Raw genomic sequence first — 12,449 nt, forward strand, 5'->3', positions numbered from 1 at the left:
TTTCACACTTTAACTATTGTTAGTATCAAGTTCTTATATTTAAAGATTCTGGATTCTGTGCACTTCTTTCATTGATGTTTATTTGTTTCAACTCAATTTTTTATTTTAACTATATTTTTTGGCTTCATATTACTGTAACATTTACATAGAAAGGGATGGGGGGTACAGATCCAGCAGTGCTTAGAAATTACTCCTAGTGACCTGTATTGCTGTACTGTTGTGAAAAACTTTTTACTTTTCTTTGAGTTTGAGTGATAACCTAATTGAAGAATATTATTGGCTGAGTCTTTTTTATTCAGCTTTACATATAATACCACTTCTTCCTGGCCTATAGAGTTTCAGTTGGTCAGTCTGCCGAATCTAATGGGGAAATTCCCTGTATACAAGTCTTTTCCTTTACCTTCCTTATTTTAAAATTTCATCTCTACATTTGGCTCTTACCATTTTAATTGCTATGTGTTCTGGTATACATCTGCTTCAGTTTCTTTTGTCTAGAACTCTTTCAGCTTCCTGGATTTTCTTCCTCAGTTTGGCAAAGTTTAAACCTACTATTTCTTGAGGCCAGAGAGATAGCATGGAGGTAAAGCGTTTGCCTTGCATGCAGAAGGATGATGGTTCAAATCCCAGCATCCCATATGGTCCCCTGAGCCTGGCAGGGGTGATTCCTGAGCGAAGAGCCAGGAGTAACCCCTGAGCACTGCTGGGTGTGAACCACCCCCCAAAAAAAAACCATTATTTCTTCAAATAATAATTCTCTCTTCAAGTAATAATTTTCTCATTTTCTCTCCTTCTAAAGCCTTTATTATGAGAATATTGTTCATTTTGATGCTGTCCCACATATCTCAATTTATTTTTCAAAGTATTTTTTTTTTGTCTTGTGTATGTGTCCTCATAAGCAGTGCTTGGGAGTAAGATGGCTACTACAGTGATTGTAAGCTCTGCTGTACATATTAGAATCAATGCTTAGGGGACACCAAAGGCTGCACACAACAGTGCCTGAAGACCTATATAGTGTCAAGAATGGAACTCATGGCTTCACCTGTAACATCTGATCTATCACCCCAATTTCTTTTCTTTTTTTGATTCCTCAACCGTATCTTTGTGCTCATTGATTTGATCTTAAATTCAAGTTATTCTGCTGTTGAATCCTTCTATTGTTTTTTTAATTCAACTATTGTGTTTCTTAGGTCAAAAATGTCTATTTGGATTTTATTGTATTTTTCTGCTCATTTTTAAGTTTCCTTCCATTAATTTTCTCATTCCTATGAGCATCATTAGAATTGTTGTTTTGAAGTCTTCATCAGGAGATTGAGTAAATTCAGATATTAATGTTCCTTTGTCTTCATCAATTAGTGAATTTGAATTCCTGTTTCTTTATAATACCTATTCCTACATGAAAGCCAGGGCAGGAATCTGTGTTTCAAACAGGGTTGTGCAGCTATTGGAAGTTCATGATCACACATTACAAAGAGTGACTATGGCTCTTGTTTTTGGTGACCTGATGACCACTAGTGCTTTGCAATCATGAGTTTCTGTAGCACCTAAAACACTTGAGATCAAGTAGGCTTGTGCTATGATTCAGAGCTCACATTTGCTAGTATCCAGAAGCAGTTATGGTGTCAAGTTCAACAGGAACTGGGCAGTGTCTGAGGGCTCATGATCACAAGTGACCATGGGCCTCACTAACAGTAAGTAGATGGGCAGAAGTACCAGGGCATTTGTATTTGCCAACACCTAATACCACTATAGTCCCAAGTTCAAGCAGACCTGTATAACATCCTATGTTGTAAGGCTCTGAGTATTTGGCAAGGTCAATGGTACCAAGTTTGAGCAGGCCTGGGATGCAACTAAATGTTCAAAATCAAAGGTGCCAGTATGCACTTGTGTGCCAAATTTGAGCAGAACTGGGTGGGAAGTGACAAGCAGTTTGAGCTGTGAGTGCCCAGGAGTATGTGGATATCTAGTTCAAACAGGCCTGTGGGACAACGTGGGGTACAAGAATGCAGTGCCTTGGATTTTGTGCACTAAGTTCCAAGAACCTGAGCATCAGAAATTGGGAGCTTAAGAGTTTGTGAGTGCCCCTGGGCCAGTTGTGTGTCAAGTTTCAACAGACCTGGGGAACAACTTAAGGTTTGAAGTCCTGAATGCCTTGAGGTAACCATGGACCAAGATCAAAAGACCTGAGCAGCAACCAGGGGTTCACAGTTGTCATTACTTGGCAGCTACCAAACTACCCTGTGGTCACATAGCCCCTAATGTAGCAGAGAACCTGTAGAAGCTTGGAAGGATAAAGAAGCGTGGGGCGTCAGTCCCAGATCATGTTCTCCTAGGGCTGAGCGAGAGTCCAGCAGGCTGGGGTGCACTCAGCTAACTATGTTTTTGGATGTCCACAGGGTGCTTTCTGATTGTAAGCAAGTATCTAGATTGCTAGCAGCCAGATATGGATAGGAAAGGGTCAGGTTGCTGATCTAGGAAGGACTGTGGTTTGATTCCCGGCGTCCCATATGGTCCCCCAAGCCAGGAGTGATTTCTGAGCACATATCCAGGAGTATCCCCTGAGCATCAGCAGATGTGGCCAAAAACAAAACCCAACAAACAAAACTAAGCCACAGAAACATCACTATCCTCCCTCTAAGTGCTAAGACTGAGTGAGATAGAGCAAAGAACCATGCTTAAGTGTCCACAGGCAGGAATATGTCAGCTGTAAGTGCTATCTTGATCCTTTAAACAGTTATTGATCATGAGAGAACACAAAGCTTGCCTAAAGCAGGTGGTAGAAATGTCTGGAAATGTAGGCTTAGGAAGCAGAAGACAGAGAGGCAGGAAATGCATCAGTACTTTGCTCCCCAATCACCTCCCAAACACTTTCATTCACATAAGTTTCCAAAAATGCCAAAAGGTTCTGTGAATTTCTCCATCTGTTTAATTCACATGGCTATATACAGTACCATCAACTTACTGGATAAATAATTAGGCAATTATGTGCTTCCTGGTATATGACTATTGTGGGCCCCCAAATTGGGATAAGCTGAGATTTGACTTGCTCAGTCAGTCTCACAGTTTCTTGCGAGTATGCTTCTAGTATAGAATTGGGGATACTGTGGAAAACTCCTTAGGGAATTTTATGGTTTTCAACAAACTGCAATTAGCAACTGACTTGTAAAGAAATCATTCTTAGAGCCCTAATTTGGTCCTCTTCTTTCATAGACCCTGACCTGGCACCCTGTTCCAGCCCTTTAGTATGTTACATATTCCATCTTTGACTCCGCTAGCCCATTCCAGTTTCTAGACCACTTCTTTACCTCACAGTCATGAATTATCTTGCCTACTTGACTTTAAATCCTTCCAAATTCTTTTAATCCACAATCAACGAATCATTTTAATCTTTCTGAATTTGTCTCTTTCTGATTTGTTGTTGTTGTTCTTGGCCTATAGCAGGCAGTGCTCAGACTCTCTTACTCCTGGCTCTGTGCTCAGGGGTCACTCCAGGCAATGTTCAGGGGACCATGTAATGCTGGGGATCAAACCAGGGTCAGATGTATATAAAACAAGTGTACTATCTGTAGTACCCACTGTACTAATCCTTGTTTCTTTCTTTGTTAAATTTAACTGTTAACACTAGTGTCCTCTGTCTTTCTGACTCACTATTCTAATAGGCTGCTACTTCTTACTATGCTAACTCTTTTAGTGGAAGTCTCCAGAGTTATTCATCTCCACTTTTACAATCTGTTGGATCTGTGTTCATTGACTTCAACACTTCTTTTTTGAGGGATGAAGGTAGGAATGGTATTGAGACACATCTGGAGAATGGAGCCACATATAAAGGTTCTCCTCGGTTATTTCTAACTCTGTACTCAAGAATGATCCTTAGAAGTGCTGGGGATTGAACTAGAATTGGTTGCATTCAAGATAAGAGCCTTTACCCTTGTGCTATCTCTCTGGCCCCACCCACACACACTGATGCCAAATGTGTGATATTTTATCTACTGCTATTTCTCAAACTCTCTTATTCTAACTGGATATTCCATTGTTCTGACACAATCTAACTTAGAGGCAGGCTCTGAGTTCAGAATTCAGTCCAACAAAACTGCCCTCACTTTCAGGGGTCTCAAACTCAATTTACCTGGGGGCCGCAGGAGGCAAAGTCAGGGTGATCCTTGAGTGCAAAGTCAGTAGTAAGCCTTGAACATTGGGGGGTGTGACCCAAACAACTAAAACAAAACAAAACAAAACAAAACAAGATTCCTCTAGGGCAGGGCCACAAAATATTGTATGGTGGCCGCAAATGGCCTGCAGGCCGCGAGTTTGAGGCCCCTGCTAGATGCTAGTTTCAAGTCCCAGATTATCTAAGTCCCCTAAACATTTCCCTCAGATTGGATAAGGCACTAAATGTGCTCACAGAGCTTAGGAAAACACTTCACTTATACTTAATTGTTTATTAAAAAGACACAATGCAGGAATGACCAAAAGGCAGCAAAAGAGGACAAGGTATGAGATGGAGCTTTCATGATATCTCTAAGCTTCCTTCTCATATTTTCATGAATTAAGCAACTCCAAAGGTTTTATTATTTTGATAGAGTTGGATTCAGCATAGTGCCTTACCTTTATATGACCTCTTTGTATTATCTCCCTCACCCTTATATATGACCATGAAGAAATGAAATACATAATGGTGAGGGAGATAATATAAAGAGGTCATACAAAGGTAAGGCACTTGCTCTGCATGTAGGTGATGCCAGTTCAATCCCTGGCATCATGATATATAGGCTCCAAAAGCATCATCAGTTTGAAATTATGAGCACAACGACAGGAATAAGCCTTGTGCACTGTAGCATGTGTCCCACCCCCCCCCAAATAAAGTACAATAAAATATAAAGGGGCTAAAAAATATATGGGTTATTTCAATCAGATCTATTGGAATAGGATTCTCTGAACCTTAACACTCATCTCTGGTGATGAGAGATGGCACAGGGAAATCATCTTTCACCAGAGAGTTTCAATGTCTTCCTTCAGGGACAAAAGGTTGACTGTCCTACTGAAATCTTCAAATTTTCACATTCCCTTAATCAAAAATCACTCTTATGCCAAAGAGGCATATTTGAGGGTGGCAAGTTCTACTTCTCTTCAGAACTCAAACTAAGCACCTGGCGCTTCAGCAGCCACCTAGGAGTCAAGTGTCAAATAAAGACTAGCAGAATTGTAGAGGTGCTGGCCTTGACTTAATTGAGCTGCTGAAACAGTGCTAGTAAACACCTACCTACAGATTTCCTGATAGGGGCCCTACGGTAGTACAAGGGTTAAGATACTTGCCTAGCATGCCAGCAGTTCTGGTTCACCCAAGGGTCACTCCTGAACATATAGAGCTAGGAACAGCTCCTGAGTATTGCTGGGGAAGCAAGGGCCCTCTTCAATATTTTTTTTTTTTAAAAAAACAGATCTTATATATAGGAGAAAGAAAAATATTACTTAGGTCTCTGTTGTTAGGTTCTCCATTACCTACAAGAAAAATGAATAATTTAAAAGCTATTCCTTCATAAAGAATGACTCCTCTAATGTAGAAAAATAGTTCTTGGTACTTCTGTACCAAGCATGCAAATTTCACTAGATTTATGTGTCCTTCAATTGTCTTCTAAATCATTCCACTCATACTCCAACAAGTTGAATTCTTGGTTTGGGAACCATATACCTATTTTATTTGAATTTTTTCAATTTTGAGAAGAACTTGATAATCAAAAGTGATTTTTTCAAAATACAATGTGCTTTCATGAGTTATCAGGGCTTCAGTTAAAGTACTTCCTTAGAATCTGTAAATTAAAAAAAAAACAAACAGTACCCTTTGAAACCAAATAAAAACTAAATTGATTCACTATAGGAATGCGTGACTCATCCAAAGGAGAGTTATAGATGTCCACAGAGAACACATCTCATATATAATAAAATAAGTAAATAGTACCTTGGCATAAGATATAATTGGATCTATATCATGCAGTACACAGCATATATTTCAGGGTCAGGAGACATCTCAAAGGGCTGGAGTATATGCTTTTCATGTGGAAGTTTCTGGACCAATCACCAACCACATGCCGTAGTTTCCAAGCATCACTGAGAGCAACTCATGAACCAGTAATATCTCCCCAGCAATGCAGATGAACCTCCTCCAAAGGAAAATTCTAAAGCAATCAGAAACTATAATGGAAAAGGTAACATGTAAGCACTTTAGAAAATAGAACAGATTCATTCCTTTATAACATGAGGATGGAAAAAGTATTTTTCACTATAATTCAAAATCCAAATACAAGGAAAAACTACATTAAAAACTCTTTTTTTGAGTTTGTTTTTGTTTTGAAGCCACATCCAGAGGCATTCAGATTATTCCTGGCTCTGTGCTCAGAAATTACTCCTAGCAGGCTCCGGAGTTCATATGGGATGCCAGGAATCAAAACCAGGTCAGTGCATGCAAGGCAAATGCCTTACTTGCTATATTATTGCTCCAGCCCTTAAAAAATGTCTTTTGTGTGACAAGAATCATCATAATCAATGCCAAAAAATAAATGACAACTTAGAAGCAAATACTTGTAAAATATATCACAAGTAAGAAAATATGATGTTATGCTAATCTCAAATACAGTAGCATATAAAAGAATAATAGTAACAATCAGACAGCAAATAGGAACACAGGATTAATTTCCTACATCCCATTCGTTTTAGGGATTACTAATTAAATCTTATAGACAGGAAAGTTGAAATGATTAACTTTCTATGGATAGACTCTTCCAATTTTCAGGGGAATTTCAAACCTAGTTGTTTAAGATCTTTTTTAATAAAAAAAATTTCTAGGTTTGGGTTTTCAGCCATATTTGACACTGTTCAGGGTTTACTTCTGGTTCTCTTTCAGGGATCTCCGATGGCAGAGCTCAGAATCCACGTATAGCACTAGGAATTAAAAACCAGGGCATCTGCATGAAAGGCAAGTTGTTGAACTACCTCTCTGGCCCTTGTCAAATCTATAAGAACAAAATATGAAAATTATGCTTTATTAAATATAAAATTAAAGAATATGTTAGGCATTTTCTTTTTAATTAAAAAAAAAATAACAGGGGCCAGAGAGATAGCATGGAGGTAGGGAGTTTGCCTGGAATGGAGAAGGACAGTGGTTAGAATCCCGGCATCCCATATGGTCCTCCGAGCCTGCCAGGAGTGATTTCTGAAGCGTAGAGTCAGGAGTAATCCCTGAGCGCTGCCAGTGTGACCCAAAAACCAAAATAAATAAATACATAAATACATAAATAAATAACAGCAGAAAAAAACTTGAGATAATGCTAATTCTGATTTTTGCCTTAATTATAGACTCTCACAAATAATATGCCTACTCTGTTTGACAAAGATGAAATTTAAAACACTGGAAATATAGTTTCTCCATCTATTTTTAGAAACTTTATGAATTACTCATCAGCCCTCGGTCCTTTGTATGTTTTAAGAAATCGACTTCACATCATAACAAGAGTCAGAGTTTCACGTTAGACTCAGAAACAAATATTTATCAATCACTTTCTATGCTAGAGTGCACATAAGCTTAAAGTTGTTGACAGTGCTCTTCATGGGGAAACAAGCCTATCAAGTGTTACCTCTCCCCAGGCCATATGCTAATTTTTTTATTTATTTTTATTTTTAATTTTTGGGTCACACCTGGCAGCGCTCAGAGGTTACTCCTGGCTCTACGCTCAGAAATTGCTCCTGGCAGCTCGTGAAACCATATGGGATGCCGGGGTTCGAACCACCGTCCTTCTGCATCCAAGGCTATTTCTCCGGTCCCGTCATATGCTAATCTTACCTGATGGTCAGACCAGCCCACTGCTAGGTGGGGTCTGCGGTTGGTAATTAAGGCCTGGGGCGGGGTGAAAGAGAGGCTCAGCAGGAGAGGGAGGAGGAGGAAGAAGCATGATGGAGAGATGAGAGGACAAGTTGGGTGCAGAATCCTTTGCCAGCCTGCTAGTAGCTCCAAAAAGCCAGAGCCCGCCAGCTCACTGCCCTAACGATCCTGACCTCCTAGTTCGACACCTGTTTATTCGGATCTCAACAGCGCCCTCCACCTGGAAAGTCGTAGGTGAGAAAGCAGGCAGGGAAACATTGAAGAGAAATATTATAAAAACCGCCATATACCTAACATCAAGGACATCAGATTGAGAAAAAAAGAGGTCTTTAGGATATAGTTTGTGGGGCGGGAGCGATAGCACAGCAGTAAGGTATTTGCCTTGCAGGCAGCCAAACAGGACAGACTCCGGTTCAACTCCCGACATCCCATATGGTCTCCGGAGCCTGCCAAGAGTGACTTCTGAGCACAGAGCCAGGAGTAACCCCTACGCACCGCCGGATGTGACCCAAAAACGAAAAAAAAAAATTTTGTGAATGGAATATTATTACATACACATTAGAAAGTAATTATCCCAGAACCAAAGGTGGTTGGTTCGAATCCTGGTGTCCCATATGGTCCCCCGTGTGTGCCAGGAGCTATTTCTGAGCAGACAGCCAGGAGTAACCCCTGAGCACCGCCGGGTGTGGCCCAAAAACCAAAAAAAAAAAAAAAAAAGATAATTATCCAAATTTCAAGTAGAACTGACATCTAAAATAGCTTAGAGGGTAAAGGCCATCTAAAATACCTTAGGGCTGGGGCTGGTGTGAAAGTGTAGTGGAGTCACTAGCTTTGTATACAACTGACCTAGGTTGATCCCTGGCATCCTCTATGGTTCCCCCAAGTACCGCCAGGAGTAATTCCTGAGAGCAGAACCAGAAGTAACTATTGAACAACTGACCGCCTGGTGTGTCCCCCTCCAGTTGTTTTCTCCAAAAAATAAATAAAAATAAAATAGCTTAGAGTTCTTATTCAAAAGAGGGCAAGTGTAAATAAAGAAGGCATGGGTAGGCTTTCATGATAACATAGTATAGTTCCTGGGTAGTCACAGCTTTTTTTTTTTTTTTGGTTTTTGGTCACACCCGGCAGCGTTCAGGGGTTCCTCCTGGCTCTACGCTCAGAAATTGCTCCTGGTAGGCTCAGGGGACCATATGAGATGCCAGGATTTGAACCACTGTCCTTCTGCATGCAAGGCAAACACCTTACCTGCATGCTATCTCTCTGGCGCCCCCCCCCCCTTTTTTTGGTTGTTCCCAGATTCTTTAATTACTTTATTAGAGGCACACATCTGTTAGTGATGTTAGAGGTCATTTTCTTAACTTACCTTGACCTACATAGGTCAAATTTCTATTATGGGATGCAGGATGGGAATGGGGGTGGAGGGAGGACAAACTTGGTGATGGGAATTCCCCTGATTCAATGTTAATATGTACCTAAAATACTATTGTGAAAGATATGTAAGCCAATATGGTCAAAATAAAAATTATATATAATAAAAAAAGAAAAATGTAATGTTAAGAATAATAGTTACATTATAAAAAAAGAAGAACCAGTATGTGAAAAATTTAAAAAGACATTGGGTAGAGACAGGGTGTCAGGAAATTACATGCTAAACTAAGCATGTAATCTACCACTTTGAACTAGCTTTCAGGCCCAGCAAAAGCATCCTTGAAAATAGTGGGTAGTTTTCTAATCCCATTTATTTTCCATGAGAAGAAAAAGAAAAAAAAAGTGTTTCAGGATGCTCAGCTATAGCTACAAAAAGATTAATTCAAGAACATACTGTCTTGATTTTATCAAGAGCATTTGAGATAGCACACATTACTAAATCTGGAAAGTACAAAATGAAGCGGAAAATATAAATATTTTAGTAGATAAGCTGAGACCAGAAAAGGTCAGTATTCCCTGGGGCCTTAAATACATGGACTTGGAAAGGATCAACAATTGTAACTTTAGGGCTGGAGAGATTTCACAGAGGTTAAGACATTTGCTTTAGCACGTGGCTGACTCTGGTTTCATCCCAGATACCACTTATGGTTCCCAAGAATCTCCAGAGAAGAATTTTAGGATTACATAAATCTTTAGTAAACCAGTTGTAGCCCCAAATCTCTCTCCTTTCTCCCCAAGTAATTGTAGCTTTAATTCAGCCCAGTGGAGACAAATAATTAAGGATTCAAATAACTCTCTAAGAAGTAGAATTCACTCTGGTGCAGAGATAAGGCAGCACGAAGATGCTGATGAGCATTTTGATGATGAGAAAATGAAAACCACAAACTATTCAGAAAGTTGTTTTACTAGCTCACTTATCAATGTAATGAATGCTCGAATTAGAGCAAAGAATAATACCGGTAATGTCTTTTATTATAAAAAGAGAGTCCACGTGGCTATTTTCCCAGAATATGTCTTTATGTTCAACCATTTGTAATACTATGCATTTTTGATTGGATTTAACTAAAAGTCAAATGTATGTCTAATGGAATTCTATCAACATTTTAAGCTAATGTTTATAGTATAACTTATGTCATTTCCTATATTCTCCAAATCTTTGGTGAAATTTTTTTCCAGGTTTTTAGATAAATGACCAGCAATTGGAATTACTTTATGCTCATCCAGTATGGAGATTCCATGAGGAAACAGAAATGGTTTTGAGCTAGGCATATTGTTGATAGAAATAAGGACTGCATTTCCAGTACCCTGCAACTAGTATAAAACTTCTACTTCTAATCATTGAGTTACAAACTTTGAAAAATTACTGACTCAGCTGGACTACTTTATTCTCTTATGGAAATATTAGAATGCAGATTTAGAAAATGGCTGAAGCTCTAGTTCCATCTGGGAGGACAAGGTGATCCTGAAGATGGAAGTTACAAGCCAAGGATGGTTGAGCAGAGATAGAAGGGCCCATAAAAACACCATTCTGGACAGGGGCCTATCTCCAGTTTCCTTTAGTCAAGAACAAAATGTTTATCTTGCTTAAGCCACTTTTAGTTTAAGTTCACTATTACTGAGAGCCAAAACTATTGCAATTTGTTACAGATGTGAGAGGGGTCCTATATATTATTTAGATCACTTTTAATTATGAGTGACAGTAATCAAAGATTGTAGTTCTGGGAAGCCCTGGGCAATTTCTCTTTGGCTTCTCCTTTAGGAGAATTGCTCAAGAAAGTTGAAGAGGAGAGCCCCAGGTATGACCTAGTAGCAGAGCAAAAGTCTAACTTGTGGGGCCGGTGAGGTGGCACTAGAGGTAAGGTGTCTGCCTTGCAAGCACTAGCCAAGGAAGGACTGCGGTTCCATCCCCCATTGTCCCATATGGTCCCCCCAAGCCAGGGGCAATTTCTGATCGCTTAGCCAGGAGTAACCCCTGAGCATCAAACGTGTGTGGCCGAAAAACCAAAAAAAAAGTCTACCTTGTCTAGCCCCAGTACCGAGACACACAAAGTTCAAGCCCTCATTATATCATTATCCTTTTGGATCATTACTCTTTGTTTTCTTTATTTGTCTAGTAAGATACTATCTAACTCTTCCTCTCCCCTGACCCCATTACAATTTCATTCTCGTCCCTCTCAACGTAGAGGTAACAAAGCTTTCTTTCTGGCTGAGCTAGCTAGAGAGAAATGCTGAGATTGGGAGACTATAGAAGAAAGACAATTAAGATGTGGTAACTGAGTTGGATGTAGCACTTATTAGGAAATAGTCTACTTCAGGAGTCATCAAACTTTTTAAATGGAGGCCAGTTCACTGTCTCTCAGACCTATAATTATTTTTCCAGTGTTAAATCTGAGAATTTCTATTTCCTTTCTTCTTAAATTAGAATCACCATAAATTAAAAACTTACAAAGTTGTTTATGATTGAATCTCAGGCATACAATGTTCCACATCCATTGCTTCAGCAGTGTCCAATTCCCTCACAATGTACCTGTTTTCCTCCCACCCTCAAGCCTGCCTCATGGCAAGTACTTTTAAAAAGTACTATGAATAATAGTGGCCCAGAGGCCATATTTTGTGTACCTCTCCTGGAGTCAAACAAAGAGAAGAAAGGGAGTCAGAGAGTGCAGCACACAGGCCACAAATGCACACATGAGAACTGCGGAGCTGCTTGCTAAACAGGATAAATAGTGGAGCTGCAAAAACACTAGGTGGGCCAGATAAATGTCCTCGGATGGTAGTAGACCCTTGGTTTACTGCTCTCTTATCAACTGAGATTAGGACCAGATTTGCTATTGAAGAAGAAACTGTTCACATTGGAGTTTTTCTCCTTTCCCTCCTTTTTTTTTTTTTTTTTAAGTCTTTCTTTATCGATTCCTTTTCAAAACTTGTCTCCTTAGCTAAGACTTCCCAAGACTCTCAGGGATAAACTCACATTCCTCATTATAGATAGGCTGTTTCTACATTGTATGAACATTCTTTTTCTCCTAATGAAAGTAAATTCCTTTCAAAGAAAACAAAGTTCGGGCCCAGAGAGATAGCACAGAGGCGTTTGCCTTGCAAGCAGCCAATCCAGGACCAAAGGTTGTTGGTTCGAATCCTGGCATCCCATATG

The sequence above is a fragment of the Suncus etruscus genome, chromosome 2 (genome assembly GCF_024139225.1).
Source record: "Suncus etruscus isolate mSunEtr1 chromosome 2, mSunEtr1.pri.cur, whole genome shotgun sequence".
Lineage (NCBI taxonomy): Eukaryota > Metazoa > Chordata > Mammalia > Eulipotyphla > Soricidae > Suncus > Suncus etruscus.